Source organism: Myodes glareolus, chromosome 11, assembly GCF_982192425.1.
Source record: "Myodes glareolus chromosome 11, mMyoGla1.1, whole genome shotgun sequence".
In the NCBI taxonomy this organism is placed as follows: Eukaryota; Metazoa; Chordata; class Mammalia; order Rodentia; family Cricetidae; genus Myodes; species Myodes glareolus.
In genome coordinates, this window is record NC_142036.1 from 47,325,623 (window position 1) to 47,340,366 (window position 14,744).

Genomic DNA, 14,744 nt, shown 5'->3' on the forward strand with positions numbered 1-14,744 from the left:
CCCTTTTGCACAACATGAAAATGTTGTCATACTTGAAGAAACAGCCCCTTACTTCTCTCTAACCATGCCATGTGCCTTGAGAAGGGCCGTTGGAGGAAGCATCCCTTCCCTACTTCGCGTACCTTGGCTCTGGTTAACACCTCTGCCTCACCCCTGACACACACCATACCCCTGACTACTTTCCTGATTCCAGGAAGGAAATGGAGGGCTTTGAAGTTGCTCAGACCTAGGACAGCCAGGACTACCTAAAGAGACCCTGTCTCCAAAACAAGGTTATTCAGGCTGGTCTGCTAAACCCAAATGGCTTGGCCCCTGAGGCTTAGCAAGGCCACAGAGCATGGCAGTGTGGCTTTTGAAGTCACCGGGAAGGCCCTTTGTTTTTACCATATACACATACTCATCCTTTTGAAAGTTTTTTTTATTTCTCTGAGAATGTATCTCCTTATAAAATTGAGCTCGTATAAAGCACTGTAGCAGTTAACATCTACATGTTAGCATAAACAAACCTGTTGGGTTGGTCTTTCAGAGTAAGATCTTGTAGAAAAAGGCAAGCAATGAGAGTTTTAATGGAGCCTTAGGAAAAAGGCAAGACCTGCACTGAGAGGACCCAAGACTTATTCTTAAGTAGCCGGCTCAATGAATGCCTTTTTTTTTTCTGTTATCCCCCCATGTATGTATGAGCAGGTGCAGGTGCACATGTATGTGCAGGAATATGGAGGCCAGAGGGCAATCTCAGGTGTCTCTCCTTGGGGATGTTGTCTACCTCCTCTGAGACAGGGTTGTTCATTGTCCTGGAACGCACTGGTTATACGGAATGAATGAATGAATGAATGAATGAATGAATGAATTGAAATGTATGCCCTGGCAGTACTGAAACATCCATGGGCAGCGCGTATATGGCGGTTCTGTTGAACTTGTCCATATTGGGTTTCATGGTCTAAGTTGATGAGGATGACAGACCAGGTCTCTTCCTCAAGAGGGCACCAGATTTCCTTACAGATGGTTGTGAGCCACCATGTCCTTGCTGGGAATTAACTCAGGACCTTTGGAAGAGCAGGCAGTAAGTACTCTTAACCACTGAGCAGTAGACTAGATGGGCTGGCCAGCAAATCCCAGGAACCCTGCTGCCTCTGCCTCCCCTGCCCTGGGACTACAAGAGGTGTAGCACCACATCAGAACGTTTTTATGTGGAGCCCAAAGTCCAGGCTTCACGCCTGCTCAACAACCCACTCGCTCCCTAGCCAGGTGACCTCTTTTCTTCCCAGCCTTTGCAAAAACCCAATGTTTAACAAGAATGAAGAAAGTACTAGAATGGAGTTTCCTTCCCAAAGCAGCTTTCTCGCAGTGTGCACGTCTGCCTTCTGTGCTGGCAGAACCAAAAGACGAGACGAGTTCCTTCCTTGGGAAGGTGATAGAGGAAGATGGAGTCACTGGTCAGAGGCAGAGGAACTGTGTCTCATTTATCTGCAGCTGCGGCTCCTAGTGGCTCCTGTGACACTGCCGCCAAGCTCCGAGTGCCCACACCCCTTCTCATTTTCTCCCCTTTCAGACGGGCACCATCATGTCCCTGTTTTACACGGGAGGACTGCTGACATCCGGGCAACCTTGGGTTCACCGCCTTTTTGTTGTTGTTGAATTCTTTTGTTTCATTTGTTTTTAGAGATGGGCTCTCTCTATATAGCCCTGGCTTTCTGGGAGCTTGTCGTGTAGACCAGGCTAGCCTAGAGCTCACAGATAAACACCCGCCTCTCTCTTCCAAGTGCTGAGATTAAAGCTGTGCACCACCACACCTGGCCTGGATTCACCACCCACCACATTTCTTTCCAGCGCCCTCAGCCCCTCTTTCTGAGACAGCATTCCAGTATATTGCCCACACTGGCCTAAGCTCCTAGGCCTAAGCCCTCCTGTCTCGGCTGACAACAGGCACATGGCAAGGCTCCCAACTTTGGGACTCTTGCTTTGACAGATCTTTCAAGGAGGATTTGTGAGGAGTCAGGTGCCCTTTGGTACTGAGGACTTTCCGGATGCCTTGAGTTCATCTCCTGCCAATGCTGTTTACAAAGCTAAACAGAAATATTTGTGAGTAGCAGGCTAAGGGCCCCAGGGGGCTATAATGTAGGCGGTGTGGAATGCCCTCTTAGCCAAGACAAGACAACTGGCCAAAGGCCCCTCCTAGTGGAGGAGGTGGTGACATTTTGGCCTCTGGTGTGCTAGATTTATCCCTGACACCCGTTCTGTCCCTCCTACACAGTTTTATTTTTGTCCCAGGCTTTTCTCAATGATCCTATTTTCAACTTGAAGGGAAGGCTGGGCCTCTGGTTGTCTGTACTCTCAGAGGGCTGATACTACCAGCTCTTCATGGCGAGCCAAGAACCCTCTGCCAGGCCCTGCTGCAAACTCGGGCCAGAGGACTCACCCTTTTAGCTCTTCAACTCCATATTGGACACCTCCAAGAGTAGGGACCAGGCAAGTGGCAATGATGGATGACCCGGGAGGAAGCTGTTGATGGGGGACCTCATTCAGTTATGCCATTGTACCACTGACTGTTTCTCCTTGGGGGAATTGCCGACAGAGACCCTGCCTGTCTACAGGGACAGGTAAGGGTACCCAGGAAGAACACAGGCTGTCCTGAAGGCCATTCTTTCATGCTTTCAGAGATGTGTTGGCTTCTCACTGTACCGAAAACACAAATGTTTTCTATGCCTGTCCAATCTCAGCGGAGTATGGAGAGCGAGGCCAGAACACAGTGAGTGCTTCAGGGGGCTCTTGATGAATGGCTTTTCTTTTCATTTTATTTTCTTCGAACACAGTCTAATGCTGTAACCAAGGTTATGCTGGAACTCACTAAGTAGCCTAAAACTTACAGTGATCCTCCTGCCTCAGCATCCCTAACACTGGTATTACAAGAATGAGCCACCAACTTATCAACTGATAAATGATATTTGTGTTCCAGAGTATCATACGCTCTTCTGGGGACCCAAGACTAGGAATTCTGTTCAAACAACTGTCCCAGTCATTGTCTGTGCCCACCATCATGGAACAACTGACAGACTCACTGGTCCCTGAGCCTTACCAGCATCCTCTTGGAACTTTCATGCCTGGCCAAAGTCCCACTCTATTGTTTCACCCATTGGTTCATTCTGGCAGTGTGTTATCTTGATATTGGTTGGGGTTAAAAAAGACATTTTAGAGTCCAATAGCATACAGAAGAAAACACACTGAGGATATAGCCTTTGCCTCTGCTGTAATCACACCTCTGAACAGGAAGTTTTCTGGTTTATAAGTATCCACCATATGGTGAAGATAAGGTTTTATTTTAGCTCACCATTTTGAAGAGTTCAATCCATTACCAACTGACTCCCTGCTTTACACCTAAGACAGCATAGACCATCATGCAAAGGTGCTCGCCAGATGAGGCCTGTTGTCCCCATGGCCAGGTACAAAGGAGAAAAGGGGTCAGGACCTCAAGACCCCCTTCACAAGTACACCCCAGTAACTAACTAGGTCCCACCTATCAAAGGTTCATCTTCTCCCAATACTGCCGCTGACTGCAGATCTTTACTACACAGACCTATGAGGGAGACGCATCTAAAACATATCAGAGTTCAGGAAAAAGAAGCAGGGCCTTGCCCAGGTGCTTACAGAGAATCCTTCCGAAGGAGTGGGACCAAGTAAGAGCAGGTTACGGGGAGATCTTAGAATCTTTGTACCCTGAGTACCTCCCTGCCCTCTCAGAGACTGGGTCATGGGTTGAGGTCAGCAGGCCTGAAAGGTATACCTTCCAGGCTTCAGCAACCCTTTCTCTCCCAGCTATGTGAGCACCCCTGCTCTGGGAGAGACAGCACCTGTGGGTTCTGAGGGGCTGTGAATTTTCAAACATATCTGCTCCACCTGAGCCTTTATACAACAGTCACTGAGGTCACCCTGAAGTCATTCATCTAAGTGCTCAGATCCCATCCCTCCTGTAAAGTACCGGGCTCTTAGCAGTGTTAGGACACCCAACAGAAGGGCAGGAGTGGCAGATAGCACATGTGCTAAGCCAGGCAGACTGTAGTTCTAACTTGTTTCTGCCACTTACCATCAAGGCATTTGTGGTGATTTACATAAGAATGGCCCCAGAGAAAAGATCTTCTCCAACCCCACATCAGACAGAGGTCTGAGCTCCAAAATATACAAAGAACTCAATAAATTGGTCATCAAAAGAACAAATAATCCAGTAAAAAAAAAAATGGAGTACAGACCTAAACAGAACTCTCAACAGAGGAGTGTCTTAGTCTCAACTAAGGAGTGTCTTAGTCATCAGAGAAATGTAAATCAAAATAACTCTGAGTTTCCATCTTACACTTGTAAGAATGGCCAAGATCAAAAACACTGATGACAATTTATGCTGAAGAGGTTGTAGGATAAAAGGAAGGAACACTCCTGCATTGCTAGTGGGAATGCAAGCTGGTACAGCCCCTTTGGATGTCAGTGTGGCGATTTCTCAGAAAATTAGGAAACAACCTTCCTTAAGACCCAGTAATACCACTTTTGGGTATATACACAAAGGATGCTCAAGCGTGCCACAAAGACATGTGCTCAACTATGTTCATAGCAGTTTTGTTTGTCATAGCCAGAACCTGGAAACAACCTAAATGCCCCTCAACCAAGGAATGAATAAGGAAAATGTGGTACATTTACACAATGGAGTACTACATAGCAGAAAAAAATAACGACATCTTGAATTTTGCAGGCAAATGGATGGAGCTAGAAAACATCATTTTAAGTGAGGTAACCCAGACCTAGAAAGACAAATATCACATGTACTCACTCATTAGTGGTTTTTAAGCATAAAGCAAAGAAAACCAGCCTACAAACCACAATCCCAGAGAACCTAGACAACAATGAGGACCCTAAGAGAGAAATACATAGATCTAATCTACATGAGAAGTAGAAAAAGACAAAATCTCCTGAGTAAATTGGGAGTATGGGGACCTTGGGAGACCATTGAGAGGGAGGGGAGAAGCAGTGAGGGGAGCAGAGAAAAATGTAGAGCTCAATAAAAATCAATATATGTGTATATACATATACATGTGAATGGATGGCCCCACAGACTCATATATTTGAATGCTTAGTCATGAAGGAGTGTCTCTATTTGAATGGATTAGAAGGACTAAGAGGTATGGCCTTGTTGGAGTGGGTGTGGTTTTATTGGAATAGGTGTGGCCTTGTTGGAGGAAGTGTGTCAGTGGAGTGGCTTCTGAGGTTCAAAATCCTATGCCAGGCCTAGGCTCGCTCATTCTACACGCGGATCAGAATGTAGCTTCAACTACTTTTCCAGGACTGTGCCTGTGATATCTTCAACCACGCCCTCTGCCATGTTAATAATGGACTACACTTCTAAAACTGTAAGCAAACCCCTCATTAAATGTTTCTTTTGTTAGAGTAGCCTTGGTCATGGCATGTCTTCACAGCAATAGAACACTGACTAAGACAGCATTTGACAAGACCCTGAGACAGTGCTCCTCTGACTACACCATTCATAGACTGGGTTCATTTTCTTGAGAATACATATGACCCTCCCACCCCCAGGTTGAGTGTGAGAAGTAACCACAGCGAATGTTCATGCAGCGAGAGAGGTATTGGGTTCCAGTCAGCCTAGCAAGTATCTTGAACTGCAAAGTTACACATCCATGTTATAAAGAAACGTGGGGGTAAAGTCTTTGGGGGAATTTTCACTCTAGTGAAAATTCTGTAACCTTGTTGGTTACAGAATGGCCGGCTCTGCTAGTGCACCTGAGGCTAAGGGGTCTCAAGACGTGAGATTTTTAACACTCAAACGGACAAAACAAAACACCTTAGTGGAAACATTTCTTTTTAGTCACAGCACATCGCTTGGCAGAATGTCCTCCTTCTTGCTGGATGTGGTCCTAGTGGGTCCTCTCCTCAGGTCTGAACCAGAGGAACCAGCACCGTTCTCTTTCATTTGTACCTCAACTCAAACCTACTGGCTGCCCACTAGTTCCTGCTATCTGGGGGTTTGGACTTGTGTGGGCTTCTGTTGTTGTCTCATCTTGGACTCTGGGGAGTTCCCCTGTGGGTTCCAGCAAACTCCCTTCTGATTTTACTTCAGCTGGTTTTCTTGCCACCATGGCCCTTCTCTCTGCGCCAAACAGCAACGACAGCTTGCTCAGTGGACAGTCCAAATCTCTGCCACACACCTCACCTCTTTGAAGACTTTTGTTGTTGTTGATTTTTTGTTTGTTTGTTTTTTAAGACAGGGCTTTGGGACAGGCTTTTTCTTTCAGGTCACCAACCAGCTCCCATATCACAACTTATTAGTTTTGAATGCTTGGCCTACCTTAGGCTCATTTATGGCTAGTTCTTTCAACTTAACTTAACCTGTTTCTCTTTATCTACCTTTGCCTTGAGGCCCGTTACCTTTCCGACTTTTGTGTATCTTACTCTCATTGCTTCTCTATGTTTGACTGCCTGGTGGCTGCCTTGTTTCTTACCACTGATCTGCCGCTCTTTCTCTTCTCCTTCTTCTCTCTCTCTTCCTCTTTGTGCCTAGATTTCTCCTCCTATTTATTCTCTTTCCCTGCTAACCCCACCTATCCTTTCTCTGCCTAACTATTAGCCATTCATCTCTTTATTAGACCAATCGGGTGCCTTAGGCAGGCAAGGTGAAACAGATGCAACACATCTTTACTTAACTAAACACACATCCTTTTTAAAATTTTATTTACTTATATTTTATGTATGAGTGCTCTGTATGAACACCTGCACACCAGAAGAAGGCATCAGATCCCATTACAAAAGGTTGTGAGCCACCATGTGGGTGCTGGGAACTGAACTCAGGACCTCTGGAAGAACAGCCAGTATTCTTAAGCACTGGGCCATCTCTCCAGCCCCTGAAGAAAAATAAAAACTTAAACACACATCCTTACATCATTAAACAAATGTAGCATAAACAAAAGCAACACATCTTTGTCTGGTTAAAATAATATTCCCCAACAGAGTTCCGTGTCACCCAGACTGGACATGAGGTGACACTATGTAGCCAAGAAAGTCCTTACGCTCTCATCTTCCTTCTCTATCTCTCCGCTGCTGGGGTTCCAGGGTTATGCCACTCTACCCATTTATGTGGGGCTGGGGACTGAACCCAGTGCTTCACACATGCCAGGCAAGTGCTCTAGAGACTGAACTGCATTTCCAAACCTCCTTTAGAGCATTTGATCTTCTGCTTTTATCCATTTAGCCCTCAAACTCTCTTCCTATCTCATGAGCTATTGTTGTAGCCCAGCTGTTCTTCTCTTGTAACCCAAGAGGAGGAGACTGGGATGAGCTCTTTGTGACTCTTAAGTTTTTATTGAGCCACACAAAATCAGCCAGGGGCATGCACTCTTATGACCAGATGTCTAAAGAGGCACCCCAAACAGGGGGGGTTATTTTGTTGTTGTTGTTGTTGTTTTCTTTTTTAATTTACTTTTATTTTATGTGCATTGATGTTTTGACATGGGTGTCAGGTCTCCTGGAACTGGAATTACAGACAGTTGTGGGTGCTGGGAATTGAACTAGGGTCTTAGTCACTGAGTCATCTCTCCAGCCCCAGCAGGGGGTTTATAAAGGTAAAACCCACAAGTTTGGTACCTCCTGTTGAGGGCAGCTGTGATGGCTGTTAGCAACCATGAAAGGATATGGAAGTTTGTCACCACAGCGTTTCTGTTTGGTCAGGGAGGAGAGCAGAAAGCCAGGCACAGCTGAGAACAGTGGCAGGTGAGTTATGGGTCCTGTAAAGTCCTATGCATACCTGACGGTCAGGCTGACCCACCTTTTAGCTCAGTGGGTCAGGACTTAGCAAATGTATTTATTCTCCACTCTTCATGACTCCACACTCTCCCAGCAGAGCTGCCCATCACAGTCCAGGCTTGATTGCTCGACATAGCTTCCCTCGCTCCTGAGCTTTGGGCAAACTGCTGAAAGCTAAAGGAAGCGCTAATTGTGAAGCACCCAGACCTTTCTGCAGCGCATCACGCCCATCTGCGCTCTATGCGCCACCATGCAGTTCGTGAACCGGGCAAGGGGCTGGAGATTTAAACACACAGACTCATAGACACAGAGACAAAGGTCATCCTTGAAACAGGAAGGCCCCAAGAGTGCCCCTTTTATTGTGTACCAGAACCACTTATATAGAGATCCTTAACTGATAGCCACGCCCCAGCCAAACCCACCAGAAACCACTCCCCTGCCATCAGGAACTCCTGAGGGTCTCGTGCTCAGAGCAACTGCAAGTATTACAAGTTGTTTACCAGGAATTCAGGATCTGGGAGGTTCACAGCTCCCAACACCTTTCAAAGTTTACATATGCCGCACAATACAGATGGATCCATTTGGGATTAATTCGCTTTAGCTGCTGTCTTTTTCTGCAGTGAGATACACAGGAGCTCTGTAGACAGAGGCAGTCAAGGTCAGCTAGTCCCCAGCACCTCCTGCCTTTCTTTCCCATTGGGAGCTGCTATGATGGTGTGAGCTGCTATCAAGGCAGGAAGCAGGAGCCTGCCTGGACCCATTAAACACCAAAGTGGCCAGCCTTTTCTTTAGATCCCTCTAGATGTGAAAAAAACAATGACATTGGATGTTATTTTGCTGACTTTCTCTCAATCTGTTCCCCCAGGATCTCACGCTTGCTGACCAGCAGGACCAGATGGCACCGTGTGCAGAAACATCTCTCGGTGCCTGCTGCACATCCCAAGAAACAGCTCCTCAACTTCTGAGTGGCATGTCTGTCCATCCCTTCCAGTTATTCGTTTATTTTCTTTCCACTAACTCTGCTGGAGGCACTTGACCCAGTCCTGGCTTGCATTTCATTCCCAGAGATGGTAGCTGATTTTGCTGTCGAGAAGGAGCGAGGACGAGAGGAAGGGCGGCAGAAAGGGAGGACCAGGAAGGAGCAGATTACTTCATATTCATGAAAATGTACCATCAGCCCCCTTCCTCAGACACTGCCATCTACACCCCACATGTCCTTAGAACATCTTGAATGCCCAAAGGAAGATTTGGTATGCCAGACTTTGGACCTGAATGTGAATGCCAGGCCCCTGACTCATGCATTGGGGCACGTTATATAACCTGTTTAAGCACCATCTGAAAATAGAGCTAATAATAGTCTGACCTCTCAGAGAAGTGGAAAGATTAGCTGAGACAGTGATTGTCAAGTGCCTGGCACGCAATGTCTCAAATCAAGAGAAAAATACTCACCCTCACCCCCTGCATGTGTGTGTGTGTGTGTGTGTGTGTGTGTGTGTGTGTGTGTGATGTATCTCTCTTGGCTATCTATCATCTATCTATCTATCTATCTATCTATCTATCTATCTATCTATCTATCTATCTATCTATCATTTATCTTTGAGACAATATGTGTAGACCAGGCTGGCCTTAAACCCATACAAATCCTTCTGCCTCTGCCTCCTGGGTGCTAGGATGGAAAAACAAGCACCACCACACACAGTCTCTTATATCTTGAATATTTTGTAATTTCCAAGCTATATGTGAATTAGACCCTATCATCAAAGGTACGGTTATTTTTATGCCTATAATATATGTCATGGGGTATAGAAAGATTTGGAATTACCTTACATCCATCCTTCCCTAGTAGGACAGGCAGGGCAAGCACTATAATTCCCACCATGCATGTAACAAGCTGAGAAGGAGAAGGAAGTGGTTAAGGTCACATAATCTAGACTGTTGGTTCTATGATCCTTGGGTCATCAAGACCAGGGACTTCTCCCATGACACTTGACTCTACTACAGCCAGTCTCTTTGCTTTATGAATTTTACATTTTAAAACATGGCTACTTGGCCAGCAAGATGCCTCAGGAGGTAAAGGCACCAACCACTGAGCCTGACAACCTAAGTTTGACCCACCCTTTGCCTTCCATATGCGGACTGTGGCATGCCCCCGGCATCATTCTCCAGTAAATAAATAAAAACGCAGTTTAAAAAAATGTAAAGCCTAAAGAGATGGCTCAGCAGTTAAGAGCACCAGCTGCTCTCAGTTCTATTCTGGAAGATCCAGGTCCTATTCCCAGCACCCATATGGCGGCTCATAACTGTCTGTAACTCCAATTCCAGAGGATCCAACACCCTCTTCTGGCCTTCATGGACATCAGGCATGCATGAAGTGTACAGACATACAAGCAGGCAAGACATCCATACTCATAATAAAACAATAATAATCTAAAAGTTGAAAATGAGCTACTGCAAGCCAACCTTTCTTCTTGTCTTTTTAAGTGTGTGCGTGTGTGTGTATGTCTGCATTCTTTACAGATTTGGGTTTTTCCCCTTTAGTATCTGATATGCATTTCTCTGCATTGAAATAGACAACATCCTTGCCTTTAAATAATTATAGACCCTTTCAGAATCTTAATATATAACCAGTTAGCTTAGCTATTCCCCTATTATTGGATTTGCCATTCTGTGCTGTTCTAAAATAATTGCTTCAGTCTTTTGTTTTAAATTTCGCCTTGGGAATGAGCAAGCACAGTGATTTGAAATCACTGGTTTTCTGAACTCCCCCTTGCCCCGGCACTGGCTTGCAGCCCTGGGAGATTGTCTTTCCAGGCACTTTGACTCTGTAGTCGTTGTTTCCAATCAGCTAATCAATTCGACTTTATGGAGCGCCTGAGTGGGGAACAGTGTGCTCTTAGCTGCTTGCCAATCCGGAGGCATAAGCTGTGTCCGTGACCCCCCAAGGAGCTCATGTGTAACCAGGGAGACCTTACAGCTGTGCCTGCATCCAGCCAATGAGGCTGCTTAAGCCGAGCTCATGCTGGTGGGCATCTGGGTGTGAGGAGCATAATGAAAGCAAGATCTCTAAATAGGCTTCCGGTTTGTCCTCCTGCCTGTCCAGGGCTTGACCTTCATTCGGCCAGCAACTACTAAAAATGAAACAACGGAGAGGGAGGGCACCCTCGGGAGTGCTCTGGAGCCTCCTCTCATCACCAAGCGTTGACGCCATACTCCTGTGGTTAGGTGAACCCACTAAAAATTAGTATCGGCACACCTGTGAATCCGGCGCTCAGGCAACTTGGGAGAAGCATCGCAAGTCTAAGGCCAGCCTAGTATGAAGGAGTGAACTGAAAACTAAACCAACAAAATTAACAAGGGGAATTAAGATCTCCCGGTGATCGTTTCACAGATACAGCCGGGCAGCTAGTCACACACCAAACTAGTCTCACAAGTATGGAAATAGCTTTAAAAAAAAACTTTAAAAAAGAATATAAAATGCCAGTAATCCTCCTATCTCTCTTGCTTATTAATTAAAAGGAAACAACAGTATATTTGTCCATCTGGTGCTGATATAACAAAATACCAGAGGCTGACAAACATACAACGTAAAGACGATTGTTGGGCTCTGAATTCTGCTGGCTGGAGAGTCCACACAAGCTCAGAAATGACAGAAGAGGAAATGACACCAGGCATGTGTCAGCGTCCTTGGTTTGTAAAGTCACTCTTCCAAGAAGGAATTTACTCCCTCAGGATCCACATCCTGCCATTTCCTGTGTCCTGTGTATTACATTGCACTAGGTCCCACCTTCCAGAAGATTCTGCTGAACACGGAGTAAGACTGAGTTGAGATCCTAACAGATGTTTTCAAAGACCAACATCTTAACCCAGGTGAGGTGGTGCGCACCTGTAATCCCGGAGTTTAAGTGTAAGTTTAAGGACAGTCTGGGGAACAGTGAGACTCATCTCAGACAAAGAAACAAAAACGAACTGGAGCTGGAGAGATGGCTCAGTGGTTAAGAGCATTGACTGTTTTTCCAGAGGACCGGGGTTCAAGTCCTAGCATCCCACAGTGTAGCTCACAGCTGTCTGTAACTCCAGTTCCAGGGCATCCCATACTCTCACACAGACATACATGCAGGCAAAGCACCAAATGCACATGTAATTTAAAAAATAAATAAATACACTAATTACAGAAGAAGAGAGAAGGCTATGAGATGGCTCAGTGGTTAAAGTACATGTACAGAAAGCTTGGGGAGCTGAGTTCGAATCTAACCCCAGGGAAAAGCTGGCCGTAGAGGTCAGTAATCCCAACACTCCTACAGGGAGATTGGGGAGGGGCAGACGAGTCTCTGGAAGTCACCAGGTCAGCTAGCCTGGTGTACACGGTGGCAAACAATAAGACACTGCCTCTCAAACAAGGTGGAGGATGCAGACTGACGCCTGAGGTTGTCTATGACCTCACACTCGAACTGCGGTACAGGTGCACCTGCATTCACACACACACACAGGTACACACATGCACACCCTACACTTTACATACACCTTCAGATTGAGAGAATAAAGAGCAAAACATTGCCCAGATGATCTACAGAAGGCTGGGACCACAGCTCATCGGCTGCTGTATCCTGAGCACCCAGTACAGCATGGTCTAGCACGTATTAGGAGCTCAACAAACGTTCATTGACTGAACCAGGGAGTTAGTGCGTGTTACGATGAGTCCATAAAGGACAGTGTATCCCCAGAGCATTTAATTAGACCTGAGGTCAAGGCTCTTCATCTCCCACCCGTCTCTACCCTACAGACCCCTCCTGTCCAGACAGTCTGCTCCCCATCCTGTCATCTGTGTCTGCTGTGACAAGTGTCACCTTCAGGAGAGTACAAACCTGAAGCTAGAAGTTCACCCCAGGACAGGCAAGAGCTGTCCTCAGGTTTCACAAACCTGCAGGCGGCGCCCACAGCGGATCCTGCAGTCGGCGCCGCCACAGCAGATCAGCCAGCTCGCCCTTCATTTCCCGCTCCTGGCTGCCAAGGCAAGGAACAGCAGGCCCCAGCTGACAACATTCTGATCACTCAGGGATACTAAATACCAGACCGTGGCCGTTCTCAGACCTCGGGCCTGACAGCGTCTTCAATGTCCTGTTGTCTTTAGCCAGCCGCTCTGGTTCTTCTGGGCGTTTGGGAATCACAATGGACTCCTCGATCTGGGCTCGAGAAAGAGTTGGGTTTTTATTGGAGTTGTTGCTTTAAGTTGTATGTGTGGTATGTATATGTGTGTATATACATGTGTGTTCAGGTGTGCAGGCCTGTGCATGTTTGTGTGAAGGCTCTAGGTCAGTGGCGGGGTCTTCCACTATTACTTTTCACTTCATTGTTGTTGTTTAATTTTATCATATGAGTACCTGCCCACATGTATGTCTGTACACTACGTGTGTGACCTCTCCCTCAGAGGTCAGAAGAGGGCATTGGATACACTGGCACTGTAGTTACAGAAGATTGTAATACACGGGGGGATGCTGAGAGTTAGACCTGAGCCCTTGCAAGAGCAGCAGATGTTCTTAACGACTGAGACCTCTCCTGCTCCTCCACCTTAATTTTTGAGACACTATCTCTACCTAGATCTGGAGCTCACTGATTGACCAGGCTGCCAGAAAGACCGAGGATTCTCCTGCCTCAGTACCAGGATTACAGACACGTGCTGCCGTACACAGGTTTTACATGGATGCTGGGAGTTCAAATTCTGGTCCCGAGGTTTGTACAGCACCCACTAAGCCATTTTGTCAGCCCCTCGGCAGTGAGTGTGCCCAGGGCCCAGCCAAACATAAGCAGGCAAGAATCATGCCTGCATTGCTTTCTCATTCCAGTACTGGGAACTGTGCCTCACCCAAAGCCAGGGCTGAACAAACATTTGCTGGATGAAAAAAAAATGGACCCGTCAGCAGTATTATGAGAGCTGATAAATGATAGTTATTATAAATAATTATTACAAATAAGTGATTATTATTCATGTTATTTAAAGGAAACAGTAATTTCCATAGCTTTTCAGGATTAACAAACAGAGTCCTGCCTCATCAATTTCTTACTCTCTCATTCAGTTATTCCTTCAACCCTACTTTTGAACTATAGGAGAGACAAGAATTAGATAAGTTTGCGGAACACAGGAAACAGAGGCAGGCAGCTCTCTGAGTTCAAAGCCAGCCTGGTCTACTGAGTGAGTTCCGTGACAGCTAGGATTACACAGAGAAACCCTGCCTCAAAAAAAAAAAAAAAAAAAAAAAAAAAAACAAAAAAAAAACAAAAAAAAAACAAAAAAACAGGAGAGAAAAAGAAGAAGAAGAAAGAAAAAGAATTAGATGACCTCTCAGAACTACAAAATGAGGCTTCATGGTTCTGGGAGCATTGGCAATGGGGGTCTGTGATCAAGGCTAGTAGGAGGAAACCACAGTTGTATCAAGTTCAAAGTGAGGTGGGCTGTGAACCATGAGCCAGAGTTACGGGAAAGCACATGGCAGGCACAGGAAAAGGTAGAAGCTGAGGGGTAGTGGGGTATGGGAAAGGTGAGGTAGAGCAGACAGGCTGGGACCCCATAGGGTCTATAACAAACCCATGGCGTGGCTATAGCAACGACACAAGGACCAGCCTTGGAGACATCATCTCCTCTGAGACACTGTTCCCAGCTCCTTCTCTGTCACCCCCAGGAGGCTTCCCCCAACTGTGCAAAACTAGGGTCTTGCACACACCAGGAAAGTACTGTATTGCTCCTGATCTGTGCCCCTTACTTTCATATCAGTACTGTTTAAGGACCCATTTTCTCACACCTACCCCCACCCCCCACCCCGTTTGAGAGCACCGCTAAGGCAGAGACCATGGCTGTGCATCCTGCATCCCACTGCCTGATGCGGTGTCTGGGTAAAGACAGATTGCACGAACAGCCGTAGAGACGGCTCAGGGGGTAGAGCACCCGACCGCTTCGTCCA

The 14,744-nt window shown here is 46.4% G+C and overlaps 1 protein-coding gene across 1 annotated transcript in view; it reads left to right on the forward strand.

The window, feature by feature from the left end:
• The window catches only part of Tmem229b (transmembrane protein 229B), a 54,388-nt gene extending 40,390 nt beyond the window's left edge, over positions 1 to 13,998 (forward strand). Inside the window, exon 3 of the transcript XR_015004413.2 lies at positions 8,657 to 13,998. The gene's annotated coding sequence lies outside the window, so the exon portion shown is untranslated. The remainder of the gene's footprint in view (positions 1 to 8,656) is intronic.
• The last annotated feature ends 746 nt before the right edge of the window (positions 13,999 to 14,744 follow it).